The 15351-nt window shown below is 54.3% G+C and overlaps 1 protein-coding gene across 10 annotated transcripts in view; it reads left to right on the forward strand.

Annotated features, from left to right (window-relative positions):
- RRM2 (ribonucleotide reductase regulatory subunit M2) overlaps positions 1–15351 on the forward strand; it is a 57756-nt gene that overhangs the window by 17601 nt on the left and 24804 nt on the right. For all 10 annotated transcript variants that reach the window (XR_014315588.1, XR_014315589.1, XR_014315590.1 and 7 more), the window contains exon 10: positions 175–277. The gene's annotated coding sequence lies outside the window, so the exon portion shown is untranslated. The remainder of the gene's footprint in view (positions 1–174; positions 278–15351) is intronic.

Below are 15351 nucleotides of genomic sequence, written 5' to 3' on the forward strand. Positions count from 1 at the left end.
TTGTCGGGAAGGGAAGAGCGGAGGGGCGCAGGGGCGGGGGGGACTGCTGTTCCAGGGCTAGAAACTGTAGTGCACACAAGACAGAAAACAGGAGGAGGGGCGAGGCGTGGGGTTGAGAGGCCATTAATTTATACATGTTTACTGAGAGCCCTACTATGTGTCTTCTCTGTTCAGGTGCCAGGGAGACAATGAAGCACAAAGCCGATGAAGCCCAGGCCCTCGTGGAGATTGTGCACGGATGGGGGACATTGGAAACGTGCCAGCTAACTGGTGTGCGGTAAGTCGGGAAGGAGACGGAAGTAGGGAGGCGGCGGCGGGCAAAGAGCTCATGCTCTTTCATGTGGGTAGTCGAAGAAGAGCTCTGAGGAAGTGGAGAGGAAGTTGGTGGGGACAAACCACATGGTTGGCAGAGGAAAGCTTGTTTTAGGCATTGGCGTTGCAAGTGCAAAGGCCCTGCGGCGGGGACGTGTTTGTTTTTGTCTGGTGAGAGCAGAGCGAGGCATGGGGGTGGGGTCTGATCAGTGGATGTGTGTGCGTGCGCGCACGTGTGTGTGCGCATGTGCACAGTGGGTCTTGTGGGGCCTTGTTGGCCTAGGTTGGGATTTCATTCTGAGTGGACCGAGAAGCATGGGAAGTTTGGGACCAGCCTTACCTTTTCAAAGGCGCGCTCTTGTTTCCATCGGTTAGGTATCAGTCAGCGCGGGCTAGTGGATGCAGGAGCATCGCTCGGAGGCTGTCGCTGCTGTCCAGGGGACAGGTGGTGGAGACTTGCAGGGGTGGTGAGGGAGAGGAGTGGAGGTGACAAGCAGGCCGAGTTCTGCCTGGTGGGAAAGATAGCCAGTGGAATCGGACTGCGGATTGCCTGTGCGTGAGAGGGGAGTCAGAGCATCCAAGGGTCCTGGAAGGATGAGCTCAGTTTGGGCCTGAGCGGTTTTATGTGGGGGAGAGGACAAGGGAGAAGGGAGGGTGGGGTTGGAGTTTGCGACCAGTCAGCCACCCTGCCAGCATACCAGGCGGGGGTCGCGGGTGCGGGGGGGACCCTCGGAGGGTTTCCAGACCCCACATTTAGGCTTCTCTATCCTTCCTGTGTTTCATCCTAGGGAAGTGACACCCTTTCCCCATCCCGTTCCGTCTCCGCAGCTATTATCCCCTACGCGTGTCCCCTCACACCTTAGTTCCCGCCATGCGGCTTCCTCCCCATCTCACCACTAATGTGTCCCTGAGAGCCTGAGACCTTCCCTTCCGTGCCCGCCACATGCTCTTCTAAAGCCTTTTCATGTACTGACTCACTCACCCCTCACAGTATCCCTTCACAGTTGAGGGACCAAAGAAAGGCACAGAGAGGTTGAGTGCTTGCCCCAGGCCACACAGCTCGTTAAGGGGAGGAGCTGGTACTTGAGCCTGAGCAGCAGGGCAGGCTGACTCTGGGCTCTGAACCTTTCTGTCCGTCGTGCCACTTGTGGCCGTGGCCCCCCCTTCAGTTCTCACAGTCCCGGCTCCATGGTTGCGTCTTTGCCCTCTGTCTGCCCTGCCCCCCTCCTCTGCTCCTGCAAGGTTTTCCCCTGGGGCCTCTTCACCCCTGTCTGGGGAACTGCAGCTCTCCTCAGTGTAGGTTCTGAGTTCCAGACTGAACATTCAACTAAACATCTCCACTTGGGTGCCCCACAGACACTGGTCCAAACTGCACTCCAAATATGCTGGTGGTCTCTTGGGCGAATGGCACCTCAGTCTCTGGGAGGTAGGGTCCAAGATCCAGGCCTTGTCTCTGCTGTTCCACGTGTGGTCAGGAGGGGGCGCCTCGCACCTCTCTTCTCCCTCACCCACACCCCCGCCCCACTACCACCCGCTGATTCACTCCTTGTCGTGGCCCCAGTGCAGCCCCGTGCCCCTGCACATCCCAGGGCCACCTCGCCTGAGTTTCGGCGACACTCGTGGTCAGGCTGCCTGCTCCCACTCCAGCTTCCTCTAGTCCCTTATCCGCACTGCGTTGAGAATGATCTTTCAGAAAACATATCAGGTGGGGCCACTGTGTTGCTAAAGCCCTCAGGGCACCCCCCCACCCCTCGAGGTGACACCCTGGACCCCAGCCCCAGCCTCTCTGATTTCGTCTTGCTGCCCGTGCCCAAGCCCTCCTGGAGCCTCGGCTGCAGACACACCACGTCCGCGGCTCCCCACCCTTGCTTGACCTTGCTGCCAGTCCACCTCTGCACTTGCGGCTCTCAGCCTGGAGACCGCTTTACCTGCCCCCCACCCCCCTAGTGGGCTGGACTCGGGGTGCTCCCTGTGCTCCCGGGGCCCGTAGCAGTACCTGCTCAGAGTCGGCTGTGCAGACTGGGACTCGTCTGCCTCTTTGCTGACCCTCCCCCACCCGGGTTATAAGCCCCTTGAGGCCAGGGACGGGGTCTCCTGTCCCCACAGGATCTTCAGCCAGCCCCTGACACGGGCACAGCCCTTTGGATTCTCTTCATAAATGTTTGTTGAAAGAATGAGCAAATGCAGGAGCAAGTGAGTGACGGACCTGGTGGGGAGTGGGATGTGGCGGGGAAGCTGCTGTCTGCGGGGATTAAAAGATAATTCTTGGGGCACTTGGGGAGCTTAGTTAAGCGTCTGTCTTCCACTCAGGTTATGATCTTGAGGTCCTGGGATCGAGCCCGGCATCCCCGCTGAGCAGGGAGCCCGTTTCTCTCTCTCCCTCTGCCCGCCCTCCTGCTTGTGCACGCGTGTTTTGTTTCTCTCTTTTTCAAATAAATGAAATCTTTAAAAAAAAACAAAAAAAGAAGTGATGCTTCGGAGCCTCTGGCTCCTGTGGGGGTGGTTGGCACACGGGGTTCACTCCCAGCTCCCCCTCTGGTCCCCTGGCTGTCAGGCTAACTGACAATTCTGTCTGTTCTGCCACTGCCGCCCCGCCCCAGGGCCTTCTGGAGACGGTCCCGTGACCCCAAGCCTCAGATGTTCTAGGCCCGGAACCCGGACCCAAGGTAGAATCCTCAGGGCACACTGGCTCTTCCTTCTGCCTGTGTCCCTGGCTCTGGGGCGGGCTGTGCTCCCTTCGGGGGACTCAGAGAAGCCAGAGACAGCAGCTGGCGCCCTGCGCATCTCTGAGGGTGCTCCCAAGGTCAGAGAGGAGGTCTCGCATCTACTTGCTAATGCACAATTTATTTCTTTTTCAATTTTCCCTGGGACCTGGGCTTGTCCAGATGTTTATGTGACGTGATGGGAAATGAGCTTTCCAGAGCTGCTGGCGGTGCACCGTTTGGCATCCCTGTGATTCTAGAGATTTGGGGGCCTTGGGGCTGTGGTTCCAGCTGTGCGCAGCTGCCTGCCTTCTTGCAGTGTTTAGCTTTTGAGCCCAGTGGCTTCCTCAGCCCCAAGCACGTGAGTGACCTCATGACTCTGGCCCCTCCGCGATCCCCGACAAACTGTTCCGGCGTGTAGGTGGAATTCCTATTTTTAATTGAGGAATTATTTTTAGAAATTATTTTTAATTGAGAAGTTGCAGGGCTTCTACATCCTTTTGAACAGAAGGCTTCCAGAAATATTTATACCTTCGCTTCTGTAGACTCTAGGAAGTCATCCTGGCCCAGAGGAGGTCAGCAGGTGGCGTGGGGTTACCTAGGAGACAGGCCCCGTGACATCACGCTCTGCTCCGTCGGTCCGGCTGTCCAGTCCTCCCGGCCAGCTGAGCACCGGCAGGCCCCGGCTGGTCCTGCTCTCTCCTGGGTGTGTCAGGGGTGAGGGTGGACAGGGACCAGGTTGTGGGGACTTTCAGTGTCACACTGAAGGATCTGAACTCTGTCCCTGAGCCTGCACTGAGTTTTAGCAGAGGAGTAAGGAGATCAGATGTGCATTTCTGAGAGGTTGGAGACAGTGGATTAGAGCTGCGTAATGTCAAGTCTTTCATTTTACAGAGACCTGTGTACACCCTCCCAGAACTTCAGGACACAATCCCTCCAACCATGTGCAGTGCATTCCAGAATTTTCTATTCTATTCTGTTTCATTTGTTTTTCTAAAAATGCCATTTGCAACCCTCTGCATTGATTTCCCGTCTCCCTGAATGTTTTAGATGTGTGATGTGAACAGCGCTGGGTGGGAGAGAGGAAGCCTGGGCAGAGGCTGCTGCTGTCTCTGTCCGGCCAGGAAACAGCGGGGGTGGCAGTGCCAGGTCTGGGGCGGACCGGGAGGCTTCCATCGGGGCGGGCCCCGGCCCTCTGGGCTGTGCGCAGCAGCACCTCGAGTCCACGGGCTCAGCGTACCCCCTTCAGGAGACGTGGGGCCACCCCTGAAGCAACCAGAGGGGCCCGTGGTGGTGTTGTGGGGGGATTCAGAAGCTGCGCTTTCATAACTCAGACATGCTGCGTGGTGTCTGAAAGTCATTTCATTAAATGTCGCATGGAATCAAAATAGAAATTACATCTTTGGGACAAAGCCCATTGAGCCAGGAGCCAGGCATTCTGCACTGGATCCAGAATAGTCTCGTGGAAGCTGGGACTGTGGATCCAAGGCAGCCTTGTCTACACGGCCAGCCTCTCCAGCCCCCCCACCCCCGCCCCTGCCCAATAGCTCACACTTGAATCCCCAGATGTGGCAGGTGATCCTGGAGCCCAGCTGACCTGCAGGAATCAATGCAGCTGGGGTGGGGTGGGGTAGGGGGCAGTAGGCAGTGATGACAATGCCGCTTTGTCACTCTCCTAGGTACCCGGGAAGAGCTGAATGGTCACATATGTTATCCCTGAGCCCCACCTACCTTCTGGAAAGGTGGACTTCTTGTATTTGAGGAGACTCAGGGAGGTCAAGGTGTGGGTCTGAGGTCACACAGCTGGCAGGAGGCAGAGACAGGGTTTGAACTCCGGACCAGCCCCCACAACCACCTTCCCTCCTGCATCCCGGGCCGCCTCTCCCCTGTGGCTCCCGGTCCTTGCCCCTAGCTGACCAAAGTTGAGAGACGTACCTGGGGGAGGGGCTCGGGCCTTGGCAGGTTTGCAGGTCCCTGGCAATCCTCACTTCCCGCTAACTGGGGACCACTGGTCTGGGCGGGGGTGTGAGTGGCCTTGTGTCTGCCCTCGCTCCCAGCCTCCGCTCATTCAGCCGGTGTGTGAGAGGGGCCCTCTTCAGCAGGCCTGGTAGCCCGCGTCTGGCAGCCCCGAGTGCAAGCCCCCCACCCCCAGGAGCCTCCAGGTGTGTGGTCATCCCCCCACGCCCTGTCCCCTGGTGTGAGCTCATCACCCCCGTCCCCAGGTGGGCCAGGCTCGGAGGGCAGGAGAGCTGGGGTGGGGTGGGATGGAGTAGGCCCCGGGGGCGGCGCCTGGTGAGCCTAGAGGGGAGGGAGGAGGACGGGGGGGGGCACCCACCTTGAGCCTGGGCTGTGGGAGGGTGTACCCGAAGAGTGAGCAGATGCCCAGGGGCTGACTTTCTCATCCCTTACCTCTGACCCTTACGCGTGCTCTGTCCTACTTTTCTTAGATTGGTTTTGTTCTTTTTCTGACTTCCTACTTAGGACACCTAATTGATTTCCTCTTTTGGGGGGGCTCTGTTTATTTAAATGTCAGTTTTTAAGACTGTGGGTTTTCCTCTGAGGACTCGATGAGCTAAACCCTGCAGAATCTCACGTGCGCGGTTTCCTCATCATCACTTCCAGAGCGTCTGCGGTTTGGGTTTGGACTGCTTTGACTCCTGAGCTAAAGACTTTTCTTCCTTTATGATAGTAGCCTTTCTCCTGCAGATTGTGTCATTTATTCTTAATATAATTGCACAGGAATTCTAGGATGTTTTCCATTGTTGTTGCCTTTTGGAATTTATTGGGATTTTCTCCTTGTTTTTCTGGAATGATTTCTTTTTCCTTTTTTCAGCTGTATTACAGTATAAATGACCCACAATAAGCTGTTCATGTTTAACTGTGCTGTTTAGTAAGCTTTAACATGTGTACGTGCCCACGAAGCCATCCCAGCAGTCAAGCTAATGCCCGTCTCCGTCACTCCCGGTTTGCTGTCACCCCTTTGTGATTTCTCTCTTGGGCTCCTGCTTACCCTCACCCTGTCCCCGGGGCCACCTGCTTTCTGCTGCTGTAGGTTAGTTTGCATTTGCTAGAATTTCATCTAACTAGAATCTTATACGGGCGCCAGGGTGGCTCAGTTGACTGAGCGTCTGCCTTTGACTCAGGTCATGATCTCGACATGCTGAGATCAAATCCCGCGTCAGCCTCTCCGCAGCTCACGTGCTCTCTCTCTCTCTCTCTCTCAAATAAATAAAAAAATCTTTTAAAATAAAATAGAGTCTTAGAGCATATTTTCTCTTTTGTCTGGCTTCGTTCACTTGGAATTATGTTGAAATCCAACCACTCGTGTAAAACCAGGGCCCGTCCCTTTTTATCACTGTGTAATATTCCATATCACCAATGTGCCATGTTTACGTATCCATTCAGCTGCTGATGGACACTTGAGTTCTTCCCCTTTCTGGTTCTTATGAATGGAGCTACTGTGAATGTTCCTGTAGGAGTCTTTTAGGGTTTGCTTTCATTCCTTGTGGGTAAATACCAACGAGCAGAAGGGCTGGTGAGAGAGTAAGGGTATGTTTAACTTTTGAAGAAATTCCCAAACCATTTTCCAAGTGACGGTGCTTGTTCGTGCTGACGACTACGCAAAAGCGACAGGAGAGCTCTAGCGGCTTCACATCCTCATGTGGCCTGTCTTTTGCATTTTAACCATCCCAGCGGGTTGTCCTGTAGCCCCTGGAGTTAATTTACCTTTCACTAATGTATGATGACAATGAGTGTCTTTGCATGTGCTCACTTCTCATGCACACATCTTTGGGTGGCCGTCTATTCCCATCCTTTGTCTTGGGGCTCCTGGGTGGCTCAGTCGGTTAAGCATCCAACTCTTGATCTCAGCTCAGGTCTTGCTCTCGGGGTCGGGAGTTTAAGCCCCATGTTGGGCTCCACACTGGGCAAGGAACCTACTTAAAACAAAAACAGAAACAAAAACAAACCCACACACAACCTATCCTTTGTCTTAATAGGTTGAATTGTAAGGATTTTTGTATATTCTGGATACAAGTCCTTTGTTAGATTGTAAATCTAACAAATATTTTCTCCAGTCTACGCCTTTCCTCTTCATTTTCTCCATAGAAAATCTTACAGTCAAAGGTTTTTAATTTCACTGAATTCCAATGTACTGTTTTGTTTTCCTTCTATAATTAGTGCTTTTGTGTGCCAGGTCTGAGAGACCCCTCCCGACTGTAAGACCATGAGGGTTTCCTCCCATGTTTTCTTCTAGGAGCTTTGCCCATGAACTAGGCTCTTGAGCCATTTTTTAGTTACTTTTCATATACGGTGTGAGGTAAGAGTCATGGTTCATTGTTTGCATGCGACTGTCTTTGCGTTGGCCTCAAAAGGGAGAAGTAGAAGTTTCCAGCTCCTCTGCTGTGTTCCAGCTACAACGTTCCATCCATGTGGTTTCTTTAAGTCGGCAAGTTTGTACTCTCCAATGAGGTAGAGTCTTGTGAAAACGGTAAAATAAATTTGAGGTTAATAAGCTAAATATTTCGCACAGCTGAGCGTCAGATGTTAAGTTGCAGCCCGGCTCTGTGAGACCTTCTGCCAGGTTCTCTCGTGTCTGTGTTTGTGGTCGGCAGCTGGAAGGTACCCGTTCCTCTGTCCATCCCGCCACTCAGCTACGAGGCATCTCCAGAGGAGTGGAGAGGACACGGGCTGGAATCAGCCCGAACTAGTGTGTCAGCTGTCGGGCCCAGCCTCTTCCTCCCAGTCCTCTCCAGCACGTGGGGTTTCCCCAAGGACAGAGCAGAGAGCTCTCCCAGAGCCAGAGGCCCCCGCGCTGCAGGAGCGATGCTGAGCCAGGGCTATGTGACCCCCATCATGCCCCCAGAGAGGTATCATTACACCACCAGGTTCTCACAACATAGCTCTGCTTTAGGGATAAGGAGGCTGAGCCCAGAGAGGCCGTTCAACTTGTCCAAAATGACACAGGCTATCTTCTAAACTGAGCCATCTGACTCCAAAGGCCCCACCCCATGCTGTCTTTCAAGGACTGGGTAGTTCCAGCCAGGGACTGCTTGGGTCTGGGGGTAGAACCTGAAGGCACCCCAAGGAGCCCCTCTAGACTTTGGAAATATTACCACTGTCAAAGCGAAATTTCAAGTCAGCTTGTCATGCAACAGAGACATGCACAGTCTTCTCTGAGGGAGAACAGCTCCCAGGCCTGTAAGACCTAATGGGAAGGGAGTGACTGCAGTGAGCCAAGATAAGGTAGGCTGGCCCTGGGGTCCAAGGTGGGGTGGGGAGGGGCAGGTGTGTTTCCTGGATTAGGCACACCTGAGCAGTCACCACCCGCCCCCCAGGGTCTGTTTGCCTCCTGGGGAAGTGCTTAAAATGGAGGGGCAAAAGCCAGGCAGGTTCATTCATCCATTCCCTCAACAAGATCATTGAGCTTTGACCATGGGAATGGGAATGCTTTGAACTCTGGCATTCAATAAAAAGCAAAAGTGAAATGAGGAGAGTTTTATGAGCTCAACCCATTGTCTGTATTGGGGTTTTCCCAAAAGCTCCAAGGTGAGAAGTTAGAAGTCAAGAGTAGATGGGCAGTGGACTTGGCTGCGGTGATGGGAGGTGGAGTCTGTGCTTCAGTAGCGTGGGGGGCCAGGACAGCCTCACCACTGCAGGGATCAGGAGAGGAGAACCACTCAGAGGCCTGGTCCCTCTGGGACACGAAGACCCCGGGATCCTGTGCAGGAAAAGACCCAGAGTGGTGGATGAAAGCAAGACTGCATCTCTGGGAGAAAACAGTCCAGTCCTTGTCACAGCTCATTTGCTCATTGTCAAAGAAAAGAAAATGGCTTCTGGTGTTATACATCAGCCATGTGAGCTTGGCTAATGTGAGTCTTCCCTGTAAGCAAATCTGTGCCCTGATCTTGGCACTGTAGTGAGGTTTCTGAGTTGGGTCAACTGCCAAAAGCCTCAAATGCTATCTCTTGAGGCTTTTAGCAGTCAGCAAGCCAGTTTCAGCTATCAGCAATGTAGTTGTTCGTGTTTAGTCCTAGCACAAAGATTGTGAAGCCCAACGATGAAAAGCCAGATGAATTCCATTAACCCAGGCATTTCACAAGCCCTGCAGCCTGGGCTAGTGCAGGTGGTCATGATGTGGGCTGCGGAGAGATCTCCCTCAGCTAGGCTGTCCCTCCTGTGTCCTGGAAAAAGAGCCTTCAGGGGCTGGGCCATTGCTTCCTGCTGATCTGTGCTGCTTGTCTGCCATTCTGAACACAGGACATTGCTCCGAGCCCCTCGAGGCCCAGAGAGATGAATCCCACCCATTCTTGCCTTGAGAGGGCTGGGAGGGTGTGGCTCGAGAGGATGGGGAGGCTGGCCCTGCCCTGCCCTCACCTCTCCATACTTGGCTCTCTGTTTTTTCTCCTGATGGAGGGTGGTCACTTTAGGCCAGATTTCCATGAATTCTGTGAATTGGCTCTTCAGTCTGTTATGAAATGTGGTTCTGGATTCCATTGTTTCTGGAAGGTTTGACAGAATGCACAAGGAGCTAGCTGAAATTGAAAAAAAATTGTAATCACCAAGTTAATGACTATGACAATACAAATAATCCAACAACCACATTAATGCAGTATTAGTGCTCATCATTATACTAATAATTTGCTCCCAGCACTACACACACAACTGTTGGTTGGGGAGCAATGGTTCACTGCACGGAGAGCGAAGTTTGGGGAAGTCTTGGAATTTTCTCCCGTGATCTGAGAAGGGAGAGAGGAGCTCAGATTTCTGAGGTGCCCATGGTGGGGGGCAGGATGCAGGGGGTGACAGAGGACAGTCCTGCCTCGGAGAGGTGCTCAGGCTTACATGGTGGGGACAGCTTAAATGACTGTAAAGTGAAGTGGCCTTGAGAGGTAGAGGGCCATAGGGAAGGCTTCCTGGAGGCGGCGGCATGAACTGAGCCTGGCAAGCTAGGCAGGATTCATTAGGTCTTGTCCCCTTCTTTCACCTCCCTTTTCTCAGGAGTCTGCTTTTGTCCCCCTCTTCACCTCCAAAATGCTCTTAGCGACCTTCATGTTGCCAGACCCAAAGGACATCCTCTGTCTTCTCTGGAGCACGTGCTCCTGGAAGCTTTCATGGCCTCCGGTTCCCACCTGCATCACCTGGCCCCCTTCTCTGGCTTCTCTGCGGGGTGCTCTTCCCTTCCTGACCTTGGAACAGGCCCCAGAGCTCCCTCCTGCCTCCTCTCTTCCCACCCTCACCGTGATCCAGACTCCTGTCTACAGAGCACCCCCCTGGGATGCCTAGTAGACTTTTGTTTTAACCAGATTTCATAAAACAGAAAAATGCACGTGCTGTACAGGCACAGCTCAATGCCTGCCCACACAGTGAATATGCTTGGTGTTCCCAGATCAAGAAGGAACCCCTTCCTGCCCCTCCAGATGTCACCGTCACCGGGGGCTGGCTGTGTCCCCTCTCCGTTGCCCGAGGTGGTCTTGCCTCGGTCGGTACTGGGGACGAAGGGAATCCTGGGAAATCCGTCGCCTTGGGCTCAGCGTCCTGCCTGTAGACTCCTCCCTGTGGCAGCCATAACCCGCCCTCTCCGCCGTGGGAGAGAGCATTCCACGGTAGGAATAGGCCACAGTCCATGCATTCGGCTCTTGCGTGCCAGCCTTGCTGTTTCCATTCGGACAACTATGAATAATCCTGGTAGAGGGGGTCGATGGATACCCGATGCCCACAGGACAGTGCCTGCGACACTGTGTTTTAATAGAGACGCGAAAGCCATGGCCTAATGGTGTTTGCTGTTGGAGTCTCGGGCGCCCTGGCTGGCGTTTTTATTTTATTTTATTTTTTATTTCTTTTTCTGTGGCCTTTTTGTTGTAATAAGAGAGCGCGGAAGTTAAGGAAGGAATAAAGGAATGAGTGTGACTGCATCTCTGTAAAGAACATTATTGTGTGTCTCCCTCCATCCGTTACCGGGCTGGTCATTTTCGAAAACGTTAGCATGTTTAATCCTTGCCACCGTCCTCGAGATAGGGGTGATTATGTGGGGTTTACGGAGAGAGTGAGTGGGCGATGCTCATAAGGAAGCCAGCAGAGTCTGTCAGAGGAGGGGGCTCCACAGACTTGTTTGCTTGTCGTCTTTACGGAATGAGGTGACATAGCTCGTAAGTGGCCAAGCCAGGGCTGGAACCTGGGAACCTGGCGTCATCACATGGCGCAGTTCCCGCCACCTTCCACCTCCTGTCTTTGGCGGGACGTGGGAGAGTGAACGGGTCCCAGCCCCGGCCCATCTTCCTCTCTTGGGGCGGCAGGCCGTGTGGGGGCTCCCTCCTGAGCCTCTGCTGTCCTGTCCCTGCCCGCACCCCAACCCGGACCGTGGTGAGAGCCGGGGGCTTAGACCCAGCCCCGGGATCCGGCACCCTCCCTTCCCTGACCTTCCTCAGCCAGGAGGATGAAACTGGCGGACAGTTGCAGTGGTCTGTGCTCACTAATTTCATTTTCTGTGTCTGGAGTAATCGGGCCTCTTGAACTCATTATGCTAATTTAAATTCAAATAATAAGCAGCTTGGTATCTGACTCTGGAGTTAGGGCTGAGGCTCTGCTCTGAGCTCTCAGAACAGGCCTGGCGGCTCCCAGTGGAGAAACAGGCTCGGTGCGGCCGAGGAGCCTCCTCCGCCGGGAGCGAGGGTCAGTGACCCGGTCAGTGAGCTGGGACCATGCCGAAGCCTCACCAGCCCGAGCTGAGCAGGCCCAGGAGAGCTCCCCCGCAGCACACGTCCCTTTGGAGAACCAGCTGGTAGGTAGAACAGTGACCCATCAGGAGCCGTGCCCCTGGGGACCTGGACGGGATGTGAGCGCTTTGGACAGAATGGTCTCTTGGCTTCTTCTGTGAACTTGTCATTCACATCACACTCTTGGACCAAGGGATGGATGTCACTTGGCGGCCAAATCTGGCCCTAATTTTTGTTTAGCTCTGGTCCTGAGAGGGGAGGGGGGGTGGATGACATCCTCAAAGGGGTCCAGGACCCCAAATAGGACAAGAACCCCGTCCCTAGTGAATGGAGACATCCTTAGTTCAGCTTGAGTGGTTGAGGGGCTGCGGGCAGTGGTTCCCACCTGCTCTGATGCCAAGACAAGGAGCAGCGTCCCTGGGCGTCTCTTCCTCAGGCCCCCGGGGGTCCCAGAAGGCCACTGCCACGTTTACTACCCATTGACTCCTGCCCTGTGGCCCTGGGGATGCATGCTGAATTCCTTGTTTCTTCCAGTGACCAGTCCTTGGCTGGCAGTGTTGGCCTAGTGTCTGCTCCTGGCCCAGGAGCTGGGGCCAACCCCTCAGCCTCTCCTCCCATTCAGCTCCACACACCGCCCCAGTCTCCCTCTGCTGGTGATGCCGAGGTCAGACTCAAGGGTCTTTCCATGAGGACCCCACAGAGAGGCAGGGCTCGAGTGCCATTCTCCAAGGCAGGATTTTATTGTATTTTATTTTAAAAAAGATTTTATTATTTATTTGAGAGAGAGAGCACAAGCTGGAGGTGGGAGGGATAGAGCAGAGGGAGAAGCAGACTCCCCAGTGAGTGGGGAGCCAGACATGGGGCTCGATCCCAGGACCCTGAGATCATGACCTGAGCCGAAGGCAGACACTTAACCAACTGAGCCACCCAGGTTCCCCGAGGGCAGGATTCTTTTTCTTTTTCTTTTTTAAGATTTTATTTATTTATTTGACAGAGACACACACAGTGAGAGAGGGAACACAAGCAGGGGGAGTGGGAGAGGGAAAAGCAGGCTTCCCTCCAAGCAGGGATCCTGATATGGGGCTCAATCCTAGGACCCTGGGATCGTGACCTGAGCTGAAGGCAGATGCTTAACAACTGAGGCCCCCAGGCATCCTCCAAAGCAGGAGTTTAGTAGTGCTACCAAAAAAACCAGCTCTAGAGGATGGAAGTTTAGGAAGCACTGGTTGAAACCGTTCAACAGGCTTCCCTCCTGCAGGACTTGTCAGAGGCTTTATGGGCTGCTTGCTTGGTATAGAATGGGAGCAGTTCCCAAACACAAGTGGGCATGACTTTCATGCCCTCTCTTGGGGTGGCAGACCCAAAGGATGTGCACATGTGCCATGTGGCAACCTGGACTAGGCGCTCTCCGGGCCCTGGGAGCTCGGCAGCATCGTCTCCATTTTACAGATGACGGACTGAGGAACCAAGAGGGCAGGGACTTATACGGGTGCACAGAGCTCAAAGAGGAGGAGTCAGTTTACAGTGGGGTCCCCTCACTTGGAGTGATCTCTCTCGAGCCACTAGGTCCTCCAAAGTTGTTGTTCCATGGAATAGTGTGGACCCTTTCCACGGTCCTAGGCTCTGAGTCAATTAGGATGCCATCTTCCCAGAGATTTTATTTACTTATTTGACAGAGACAGAGCATGCGGGGGACAAAGTCAGAGGGAGAAACAGACTCCCCGCAGAGCTGGGAGCCCGATGCGGGATTCGATCCCAGGACTCCAGGATCATGACCTGAGCCGAAGGCAGTTGCTTAAGCAACTGGGATGCAGGATGGCATCTTGTTAGGATTGCAGATACAGGGTTTTGGGGAACAGGGGCCCACTGATAGCTCTCCTGAGCTCTGGCCCAGGAATAGCGGTGGTATGAAGGGTCTCAGATGTTTACTGGCTGTGTGAGCTGGACTGGTCCTTTCTCTGTGTGGAGATAAAGGGTCCCTCTCTGTCCCTAGGAAAGCTACTGGCCATAGCTTCCCGGGCCTGTTGACAATCCGACGCCTGTACCAGTTCAGTGGGGAAAAACCCATTTCCTTTGTTGGACCGGAAGCCCTGACTTTTTTCTGGCAAAAAAGGCTGCGCATCTTAAGCTAGCCGAGTGGTCAGCACGAGATAAGGGCCCCTGCAGGGAGACTGGGTTCAAGTTGGGATACTGCCTCAACGTGCCGTGTGACCTCGGGGCTCCAGCTTTAGAAGGGGGGTTGGACTCGCTAGTCTGCGGAGGTCCACTCTTCACTGACTCTGGACTGGGATCTCTTGGCAGTGACGAATGTCCTGTGGTTGCGGCTGGCCAGGTCTGCCCAGGGAGGGGGCCTCCGGATATGGCCACCCCCTACCACGTCCCAGGAGACAGGTGCGCTTGGCTGGCTGTTCCCCACAACAGCTGCTAGCAGGGGTGAGAGGTAGGGTCTTGGTGGGGGTGGGCCAGCGGGACCGCTCTCCTGCAAGCAGGGCCCTGGGGTCCAGTGCTCATCAGCTAAGCAGGTAATTATGCGTGCGCTTTGTTCCCCGCACAAAGAAGCTCTCAGAGAACTTCGAGAGGCTTTGGTTCCTCACTGATTTGATTTTTTCAGAGCTGGAGTGTGAAAGCCAGGCTGAACCTGCCTAATTGTGCCTGCGAAGGCTATTCAGAGAGACCGTTCTTGGAAGGAAATCAGGACAATTAGCTCTTGGCTGCAGGGAGAGGGGGAAGCAAGCTAATCATGGTGAATGTCAGCCTGTTCCCGGGGGAACCAAAGGGCACCGAGTTGGGAGAAGAAATAGCAGAAAGAGGCACATCTGCGAGGGCCCAGGTCAGCCCCCACCAGGAGGGACCAGAAGCTGGGCCAGGACAGGGAGAGCCTGGGAGCGCCTGCCTCAGGCTGCTGGGGCCCGGCTGTGTGACCTTGGGCAAGTCTCTTAGCCCCCAGGGTCTCCGTTTCCCTGATTCTGCCAAAGAGTGCTGTGCAGAGTGAGCAGATGGGCCCATTCATCACAGGAGCAACAGGTGGGCGCCTTGGGCCCAGGGCAGGTGGTACTGGAAAGGCCTGAAGAGAGAGCTCCAGGGGTCAAGTGCAGACCCAGTCCTCTGGCCACTTCTCACCACCACAGCCTCCCCACCCTCCCTGTTTTCTGCCTGGGCTAGAGGAGAATTTCTAATTCTAATGCAAGTGCCTCATCGGGCTTCCAAGCCAGGTGCAAGTTCAAGTCCCAGCTCTGTCTCTTCTTAGCTCTGTGACGTTAGGGATGCTCTGGTCACAGTTTCGTAAGTAATACATTAGAGTGCCAGTGGTCTGACCCCCAGCAGGTGATCGGGGCTCCTTGTCATTGCTCGGCTTCAGACACAAGGGTCCATATGAGCTCTTTTCCCCCATAACCAGGGTGCGTGCTTGCATGTGTGTATGTGCGCCCACACGCATGTGTGTGCGTGCTTGTGTGTGTGTGTGTGTGCATGTGTATGTGTGGCTGTTTAGACAGAAGAGTTTCTAAAGGGAGTATGTGCTCTTTTTCTACATTTTTTGAATGGAGCCTGGGGAACATATTCCAATGTGGTTGATTTTGTCCCCTTAAAGAGACACAGCAGCGTTCCCAGCCACTGTGCCCGCG

The sequence above is a fragment of the Mustela nivalis genome (assembly GCF_964662115.1).
Source record: "Mustela nivalis genome assembly, chromosome: 8".
In the NCBI taxonomy this organism is placed as follows: domain Eukaryota; kingdom Metazoa; phylum Chordata; class Mammalia; order Carnivora; family Mustelidae; genus Mustela; species Mustela nivalis.